This window comes from Tupaia chinensis, unplaced genomic scaffold (assembly GCF_000334495.1).
Source record: "Tupaia chinensis unplaced genomic scaffold, TupChi_1.0 Scaffold000005_2, whole genome shotgun sequence".
Classification (NCBI taxonomy): Eukaryota; Metazoa; Chordata; class Mammalia; order Scandentia; family Tupaiidae; genus Tupaia; species Tupaia belangeri.
In genome coordinates this window covers 3,760,712-3,770,552 of record NW_006159434.1, presented here as the reverse complement: position 1 = coordinate 3,770,552, position 9,841 = coordinate 3,760,712, and the positions used below count along the sequence as shown (strand labels likewise).

Here is a 9,841-nt window from a genome sequence, read left to right as displayed (position 1 = left end):
ACTTTGAGAAATGTATAAATTTGTGATAATTATAATACTAAAGACATTGAAACTTTAGATTACAGCTACAAATAAGGAAAGAGTATTTTTGTATGTTTTTTTTTTGCTTTTGTTTGTTTTCAAAAAGTAACACTGAAAGTTAGAAAGTATCATGTGCTACTTTTCTTGCTACCATAAAGACAGTACAACAGACTTTTAATACTTGCTTCCATTTTGACATCATCCCTGAAAAATATTTTGCTAATCCAAACTTCACCTTCACTTAGCAACCACTGGCAACCAGGCAACATAAAATCCTGTACAGCTTCCTGATAGGAATATGGTACAAAAGAATTAATTTAGCTCTATTGTTAAAAGATGAATTTGCTGTACATTAGTGCTGCTGGATATTTTTGGTTCAATAGCTTCATGGAATTGCAAATCTTCCAATCTTTTCAGTGTGTTTAGGTTAAATTAGCTTAGTTTTCATGCTCTAAAATTGCCTATCCATGAATGTACTCAAATTTTGTTGTGTAATAAAGCAAAATAATTACACTACTCTAAGAAAATAACACAAGTAATGTGATGCTAAAAGGGTTAAGTTGAAGGTTAGAAATTGGTCATCAGATACAGGATAAATTCAAATTAAAGACAATTGTTCACCCTACAACTGATCTTTGAAAACAAGTTTGAAAAGCCAAATTGTGGTTCATTCTGGAAAAGAGATTTTATTCTGATTTAAATGACAGCAAAATGTGTTATGATTATGAATTTAAATACATGTTTTTGGACTTAATAAGCTAGAGAAGTGGAGAAAAGAGAAATCTTGAAATTATACAGTATACACATACATACATATACACATGTAAGCACAAAAATGTACAAAAAAGTCACTTGAACAAGTACAAACTTCAAACAATATTTTTAACTAGATATTATAAGCAAATATCATTTAAAGTATGAAATAAATGGAAGGACACAGTAATAAAATGTGATGCTCTGCAAGGCTGACTCACAAAGGAAGATTCTGAATTAGTATCTGAAGACCTCCCTTAGTGTATAAGGAATGCACATGTTCATGATCTGGGGCTGCCTGAGGTTGGGTCTGGAACAAGGAATTAAGACTTTCTTAGGGGTGCTGTCTCTTTCTCTGTCTCTCTTGTTCATAGAAGAAATAAACTATATATATATATATATATACGTGTGTGTATGCAAATATACATATATATTACAGTTCTTATAAATATAAACTTACAGAGTAATTGAAAAATAAATGAGGCAGGGACCAGCAGTTAGTGTAATGGCTATGTCACTGGATTCCCATGTAGTCAACTGCGGTTCGAGTCCTGGACCCAGCAACTTAAACTCATGTGGGGTGCGTGTGGGTGCATGCCCAATATCCTGAGAGGAGAATGGAGGAGAAGGGATTGTGATGTGGCCATCCCCCCTGGGGGGGTGATTTCTCGCTTTCTGTCTCTGTCTTTCTCTGTCTTTCTGGTGAGCACATGTGCCCTATAGCAAAAACTTCTCCAAAAAAAAAAAAAAAATTAAAAAGGCAGACTCTTAAAAAAAAATGCATGTTTAGGCCAGCATGTGGCATGGAGTTTAAAGCAGCTGGATCCCACATGGTCAACTATTTGGTTGAAGTCCCAGATCTAGTGGCTTCAAAAGCATGGTGAGTATATGTTTGTCTCCAAAATCACAAGAGAAGAATGAAGAAGGGATTGTGGTGTGGCTATCACCAATGGGAGTGATTTTGTACTCTCCCTCTCTCTGGTGAACACACCAGACCTACAGCAAAACACTGGGGACTGAGGGGAAGAAGCCTACTAATTTTGGTATTTATTGATTCCAAAAATGTAGAAGACATTTGTATGAGAGAAAAAAAGGAAGAACATAAAAGGGAGGGAGAGGAAGAAGTAGGTATTTTTGACAGATTTCACCAAATCACAGTCTTCCTGATCCAGACTCCTACTTAGCTAGGACCACAATGGTGCAATCTGGGCCTAGAAAAACTTTTTTTGTTCCAAATAATCCTGTTATCAACAGATAAGTTTTCCAACAAATAGAACTACCATACAACCCAGTATTTCTACTTCTACTTCTGAATATCTACCCAAAGGATAGGAAAACAGTTGGGAAAACACTCACACCTCTGTGTTTATTGCAGCATTATTCACAATCATTAAGACATAGAACTGGACCAGCAGTTAGCGTAATGGCTGTGTTGCTGGACTCCCATTTAGCCGACCACGGTTTGAGTCCTGGACCCGGCCGCTCAAACTAACTCACGCCAGGTGCGTGTGCGTGCGTGCCCAAGAACCTCAGAGGAGAATGGAGGAGAAGGGATTTTGGCATGGCCATCCACCCTGGGGGGTGATTTCTCACACATGCCCTGTAGCAAAAACCTCTCAAAAAAAAAAAAAAAAAGACATAGAAACAGCCCAAATGTCTAAGAATTGATGAATAGATGGAAAAAGTGTGGCATATATATTCTATGGAATCACACTCAACCATAAAGAACAATGAGATCGTGACATTTGATACAAAGTGGACAAATATGGAAGATTGAATGCTAAGTGTAGTAAGCCAGACTATAAAAAACAGGCATCATATGTCCCCACGTGTACTCTATGGCAGGAATGGAGAGAACGAATGGTGTAAAAGGGAGGGCAACTGAAGATACTAGAAACAGTATAGGAGGGAGGGAATAACGGGATAGGAGAGAGGGGATCAGGAAAAAAAATATATTTTTTTTTGTAATCTCACTTTTAAAAAATCTTGCCATGCAATGTTTTATGAAGAAATCACATCTAAATTTGCTCATCCATATATTAATATAGTGTCAAGAAAAATCATTAATATACTTCATGCCAATAAACCAAGGAACTTAATAATTCATTCTGATAGTCCCTTTGGCAAATGTTATAAATCTTATACAAAACTTAAATTTGAATAAGAAAGATCTGAATTACATTTAATAAATAGTGATATGAATTATCATTTTACAATTCTATTAAATTAAATTCCAAAGGCACTTGGTAAATGTCAATGATGTGTAGCTACTTTGTAAAGTGCAAGGAACAGAAACATGAATAAATGCTTTTATGGTCCCTGCTCATCAAAGTATTTGTAGTGCTTAGACTTTGTGCTGAAAGTGCTCATATACATTTACTACTCTTGACTACATGTTAGAGTCAAAGGATCTATTATTCACAACTGAGCAAACTAAAGGCTGACTTTCCAGGAGAATCACTTCAATACAACAAATGGAATCAATTATCAAAGTAGAAATGTAGCATATTTTCTTTATTTTTTCAGAGAAAGATTTTTGTTATAGGGTATGTGTGCTCACTGGAGAGACAGAGAGAGACAGAGAGACAGAAAGCAAGAAAGGACCCATTAGCAGGGATGGCCATGCTGCAATCCATTCTCCATTCTCCTTTCAGGATTTTGGACATTCATACATATTTGCCTGGTGTGAATTTTAAGCTGCCAAGTCCAGGACTTGAACCGAGGTCGACTATGTGGGAATTCAATGATGTAAGCATTATGCCATCTGCTGTTCCCAGTATAGAATATGTTAAAGTTTCTACATCTAATATTCTTTTGTTAAGGTGGATAAAAGATTTTTCACTGATATTCTAAGACATTGGTAAAGGTTTCCTGTTTGCTACCATCTTAAGAGCAAGTATCTAGAGATAAGGAGTGAGCCCTATCGGGGAGGCAATGGATAAACCACCTTTGGGTGAAAGAAAAAAGATTGCAATAATAGACTTGAACTGTGGAAATCTGAGGCACTGATCTGGGAGGGGAGTAGAAAACATAATTTATAAGTCAGTCACTAGACAATGATACTCAGAAATTTAGAATTTGATGTATTTTTAAAAGAATGTAATTGATGGGATCAGCAGTTAGCGTAATGGCTATGTCGCTGAACACCCATGTAGTCAACCGCGGTTCGTGTCCCGGACCCGGTGGCTTAAAACTCACACCGGGCACATGTGCGTGCGTGTCCAAGATCCCAAGAGGAGAACGGAGGAGAAGGGATTGCAGCATAGCCATACCCCTCTGGGAGGTGATTTCTTGCTTTCTGTCTCTCTCTCTCTCTCTCTCTCTCTCTCTCTCTCTCAATGTCTGGTTCCTCCCCTATAAAAAAAACCTCTCCAAAAAAAAAAAAAAAAAGAATGTAATTGATTTGATTTTTACAATTTATGTTTTATACACACACACACACACACACACACACACACACACACATATATATATAAACATTTAGGAACATTTCCAGATCCACGATTCATTGTTTTTTGTTTTTGTTCTTTCATAGTTTCTTATTTAAATTTAATTGCATGTCTCTATAGCACATAGTATGATTTTCCAAAGTATGTTTGTAGTATGGGAGAATCAAAGGAAAGAGATTACCACAGACATTTTTTCCATTGGAGAATTTCACATTCTTATGTCTGTTAATTATTTCTTCCTTGAGATCCTCCTGCCCACCCTCTACTATCCACTCTCCTCCCAAACAGTCTCTGGTATTTATACTTGCCTCCCTACTGATATATTTTTGGATCTTTCAATTTCTGCCATAGAGTGCAGACATCTGAAATTATGAACACAAAAATAAGGCTTTGAAAACAGAATAAAGAAACAACATAAGGCCATATACAAATATCCCACAGAAGTTAAAACTTCAGAGCCAGCCCCGTGGCCTAGTGTTTAAGGGAACTGAATCACATAAGGCTGAGTACATAGTCCAAGTTCCGGTCCAGGGGGTTTGAAAAACAGGTATGTGTGTGCGAGTCGGTGCCCCAAATCCCAACAGGCTGGATAAATGAAAAAGGGATTGCCGTATGACCATGTCCCATTTTTCTCTCTCTCTCTCTCTCTCTGAGTTTCTCTGGCAAGTATATGTGCCTCTTGAAAATTAGAAAAAGAACAAAAAGAAAATAAATTTGATCTTTAGTTATGTCATTAAATACAACTGTATCTAAAAAGTTCAAAACATTACTTGATCTTATTCTAGGGATATGCATCCTTGATCTTTAAAATGTCTGATATGGGGGGCAGCAGGTGACGTGGTGGCTAAGCAGTAGGTCTTCCACATGACCGACTGAGGTTTGAGTCCCAGACTTGGCAGATTGCTTTCTCACTTTCCCTTTCTCTCTCTGTTTCTCTCTGGTGAGTTCACGTGCCCTATAGTAAATTAAAAACTAATAACAATAATTAAAATTAAATAAAATGATTATTTTAAAGAATCTTAAGTCTGATTTTATAATGCAATAGGTATAAGCAAGCAAATTATTGTTATTATTAATTACCTGAGAAGTGCAAAATGATTCTTTTTTTTTTCTCTCTCTCTCTTTTTTTTAAGAGAAATTTTTGCTATAGGGTGTGTGCACTTGCCAAAGAGACAAAGACAGAGAGACAGAAAGCAAGAAATCACTCCCCAGCGGGGATGGCCATACTGCAATTCCTTCTCTTCCATTCTCCTCTCGGAATTTTGGGCACACATGCACACATGCCTGGTGTGAGTTTCAGGCCTCTGGGTCTGAGACTCGAACTGTGGTGGGCCATATGGAAGTCCAGTGATGTAACCATTAAGCCATTTGCTGGTCTGCAAAATGGACTCTTTCAATAGAATGGGTGCTATGAAGTCTTAGAAAAATAGTATGTGATTTTATTTAGACGAATAAATATAAATACTTTCAGTTCACATGTTGTGTTTGAACTTGGTCTTATGTTTAAAAACTCTCTCGACTTAGTAACACATCACCCTTTACCTTTACTTAAAAATATATACAAACATTTCAAAGAATCAAACATAATTATCTTTCTGTTGACTATTTGATTATTGATGAGCTGTCAGAATATATCACAAGTGGTTAATATCTTTTAGCTTCATTCAAAAAAGCCTACTTCATAATTTCTGTCACAAATTTTAAGATTCAGAAGTATCCCTGTAAGAGTCATATTCTGCTCTTTTCTTACTTTAAAAGGTAATAATACAGTGAATAAGTTTAGAACACACCACTCCAAAATGTGCCACTTTGGCATAAGAATTATTGTTGAGTTAAAAGGCACTTGAAAACAGCAGGCACAAAAAGATCACTCTGACTTTTATTTTGTGTTTTAAAAGCATGAGATGAAATTCTCATGAGAAAGATTTTCTTCTTATACCAAAAGGAACTAACATACTTATTATCAAGGACAGGAAATTGAGGCTGAGGAAAGTCTCTACAAACAAACCTTGTTAAATTAACCTTATCTTTCTAGTCACTTCTCTACCAAATTGACTATCCTATCCTAAGTCCCTTTGCCTTATCACATACAATTTACTACACTTTGTTCAATTCACTGTAAAAGTGTTCAGCTCTGTGGGTGGGTCTCTGTTACCTTATGATGGCTTTCATACCATGTACAATTTGTATTAAATAACTTTCTATGTTTTTCTCCTGCTCATCAGTCATATGTCAGTTTTAATTTTCATGTACAAATGAAAAACCCTAAGAGGGCAAAGGCGAAATTTTGATTCCCTTATAGCAGTCTCTAAAACATATATGGATCTGTATGCTATACTATAAATTGGATGTCTCATACACATTTTTTAGCCCATCTTGTAGTGTAATAGAAACAAACGAAAACCCATTATCAAATAACTCTTTGACTGATACTGTGAAAATATGGTTTCTTTAAGCAGATGATCATATTTGCAATTTAAATTCTCTTATAACCCCTTAAAAATACCTATCACACTCTCCAGTCAAAGGCAGAAAGTATTTCAGGTCCATAAAATTTTCTGAAAATTATCCATTATGTATGATGTAAACCATTACATAATAATTTTATTCTACCTGATAGTACACATTTTTTAAAATTCTAAGAAACATGTTAGTATAAAAAATTGTGAAATGGTCACATAACCAACTTTATTCTTGTTTCATATTTACTCACAATACATCAGTTTAAAATAGTGTGCTATTTTAAATAATACCATCTGGTGCTTTCAAATTACCCCTGCTCCTTCAATATCAGATCATATTGCCTGAAAGTGGAGACTCAGTCAGATTTTAGAGAACTATTTTTTTAATTTTTAATGCTGAAAGAGAAGAAATAGGGACAATAATGAAATATGTACATAGAGGAATATGAAAGAGTTGAGTGAGAAAATATGTACTGAATATTTTAAATATAAATTGGAGCAAGTTTGCAACTATCAGGGAAGCAATTTTAGGTTAAAATTTCTTCCATGATTTAACTTAAATGAAATAGAAATCTCCTGAGTTTCATTGCATTTACAAGTCATTCTCGAGGATGACAGTGCCATCAAAAAAAAAAAAAATAGGCTCTCTTCTCAATTCTATACATAATTAAGACCAGTATCTTCCTAATTTCTGTTGTCATCTGCCACCCCCCATTCAAATTACATGATGTGTACTGCCTTTAAAAAGTACTGTAATTAGTTAATTTTAATATATTACTAATTAATTGAAAAATATGGCCTTATTTGAAAGTATAGATTCAATAAGCACAAACTAACAAATTAGAAATTTATACCAGGAATTAAGTCTAGAAACAAAACAATACAGTAGAAACTGTTTATATGACTTAAAGTATAGGAAATATCTTTTTAAGCTGAAAAAATATACCTTTATTGATATTTAAAATTACTTGATTGACTATTTATTTACATGACTTTCTTTCCTAATTAAATTGTAAGCTTCTTATTGGCAAGAATATAATATGTGGTTCCTAGTAACTAGTCCTGGAACAAAGTCAACAAAGTTTTCAAAAGACATAGATGTCATTACTTTCATAGTGGAAATAAAAATGGTTTAAGGGACACTACATTTCCATGGTATCCATTTGGAGATGGCTAATTAAACAATGTCTTGCTTTAATTTATTTCTAGCTAACACTGATTGTTTGGATGATATTCTATCATCCTGGGAGAATATGCTTGTACTCTGATGCCATTTTTACTTTCTGTGATGGATGTGTTATTACCAGGTGCTGAATTTCACTGATTACACAGTCCCACCGGATGTGTTATTACCAGGTGCTGAATTTCACTTCTTACACAGTCCCACACTTAGCCTCTTTATTTCTTGAATCTGTTGACTCAGTGACAATTTTAATGTCACATATGTAATTTCATTTTACAGAGAAGTATTGCAAAACAAATAATAATCCAAGCTGTATGCTAACTGACATAGACCTTAACAGTAAGCAAAAATTAATAGTAAGGTGCCCAGAGTGAAAGATGTCAGTCCTCAAGTGTGCCATAATTGATGGAGACACTGAAGATCAGTGGCAGCTTTTGCATAACTCTCTTACAGCTCTCTTCAAGTGTAAATGCATTCAAGAATGAACACCATCTATCAACCTGCTTTTTTCCCCCCAAATGTTTTACTTTAATTTGTTTATATCCTGCTAGAAACAGTATCTCCTAACCTAACAGTTGAAAAGTAAGTGATGGTTGGTCAAGATAAAGGTTGTTAACACCTTAATCAATAGATACAGTTTTAAATGGACATATATTTTACAGTTCTTTCAAACAACTAAGATAGAATCCACTGAGAAAGTTAGAGCAATTTATGAGAAGAAGGTACACACAGATAAAAAAGAAATTCAAACAAATCCTTAGGTAACAACTAATAGAAATCATTAAAGAGCTGACTTAATAAAAAAAAAATTACAACAGTAATTTTGGGTTATTTTGTTTCTGCCACAAATACGATGTAATTTAAGCTGGGTGCTTTTTATTGCTTTGGCTAATAGTAAGTGAAGCAATGTTTAAAGTAGAATCGGGGAGTCTACTTTAAATTCATTTTTTGTATTGTATTATGTTATTTCATTTTGAAATGTATTTTTCAAACCAGTTTAACATTAAGAGTGAGATTATTGTCCTGAGTGAGATTATTGTCCTATATCAAAAAGAAGTGATAGGAGTTGCTTATCATAAATAAAATAAAATAAAATATAAAATAAAATAAAATAGGGTAATACCTCCTCCAAAAATATTTTATTTTCCTTCATTAAGTTTATCACCACATCTTTGTGATGCCTTCTGAAAAGAGGATTCCGATATTTATAGTCATTAATTCTTCACTGTCCTACATGGATTCTAACTTTAATTTCTTTTTTTCATTAGCATACATTGATTACACTTGAGCTTAAGATAGAACTAGTTTGCTAGCTATCAGTTGTTTGGAATCATACTAAATCACTGTGCTTTTAAAGTAAAATAGATACATAATATCATTTCTGGCCTTAAAAAGATAATCTAAATCTCATCTGTGCCTCAAAATATAATTATCACCTCATTCATAGAATGTATGTTTGCATTATTATCCAGATCTGATTGTCTTTCTGTAATACCACCAAATACCTAAACCCTATTCCTCAAGAGTCATGAGATCACCTACTCCCAACTGGCACTTCTGTTCCCACATATATTTCTCTAGTTTATATATAGCATCTAAATCTCTTCTAATATGCTCTACCATTTCCTTAGTTATGTTTATTCTCTATCTCCACAGGAACAGAGATGTTTCTGTCTTGTTCACTTTTACAAGTTCATGTCTAAAATAATACCAAAAGCTGTCTAAAATTCTACCAAAAGCTTCATGGGTAAAAGTCAACAGTTAATAATTGAATTTTAAGTATATGAGTGAATTTTTAAAGACCATTATTTATGAAAGAAAGTATTATATATCTGAATTAAGTGATATGTCTGAGGAATATAAAGTGGTTTTTGTTTTGTTTTGTTTTGTTTTTTAGATTTTTGCTATAGAGCGTGTATATTCACCGGAGAGACAGAAAGACAGAAAGCAAGAAGTCACCCAAATTTCAAAGG

The 9,841-nt window shown here is 34.2% G+C and overlaps 1 protein-coding gene across 1 annotated transcript in view; it reads right to left on the bottom strand.

Annotated features, from left to right (window-relative positions):
* The window catches only part of PCDH11X (protocadherin 11 X-linked), a 779,107-nt gene that overhangs the window by 241,502 nt on the left and 527,764 nt on the right, over positions 1-9,841 (bottom strand).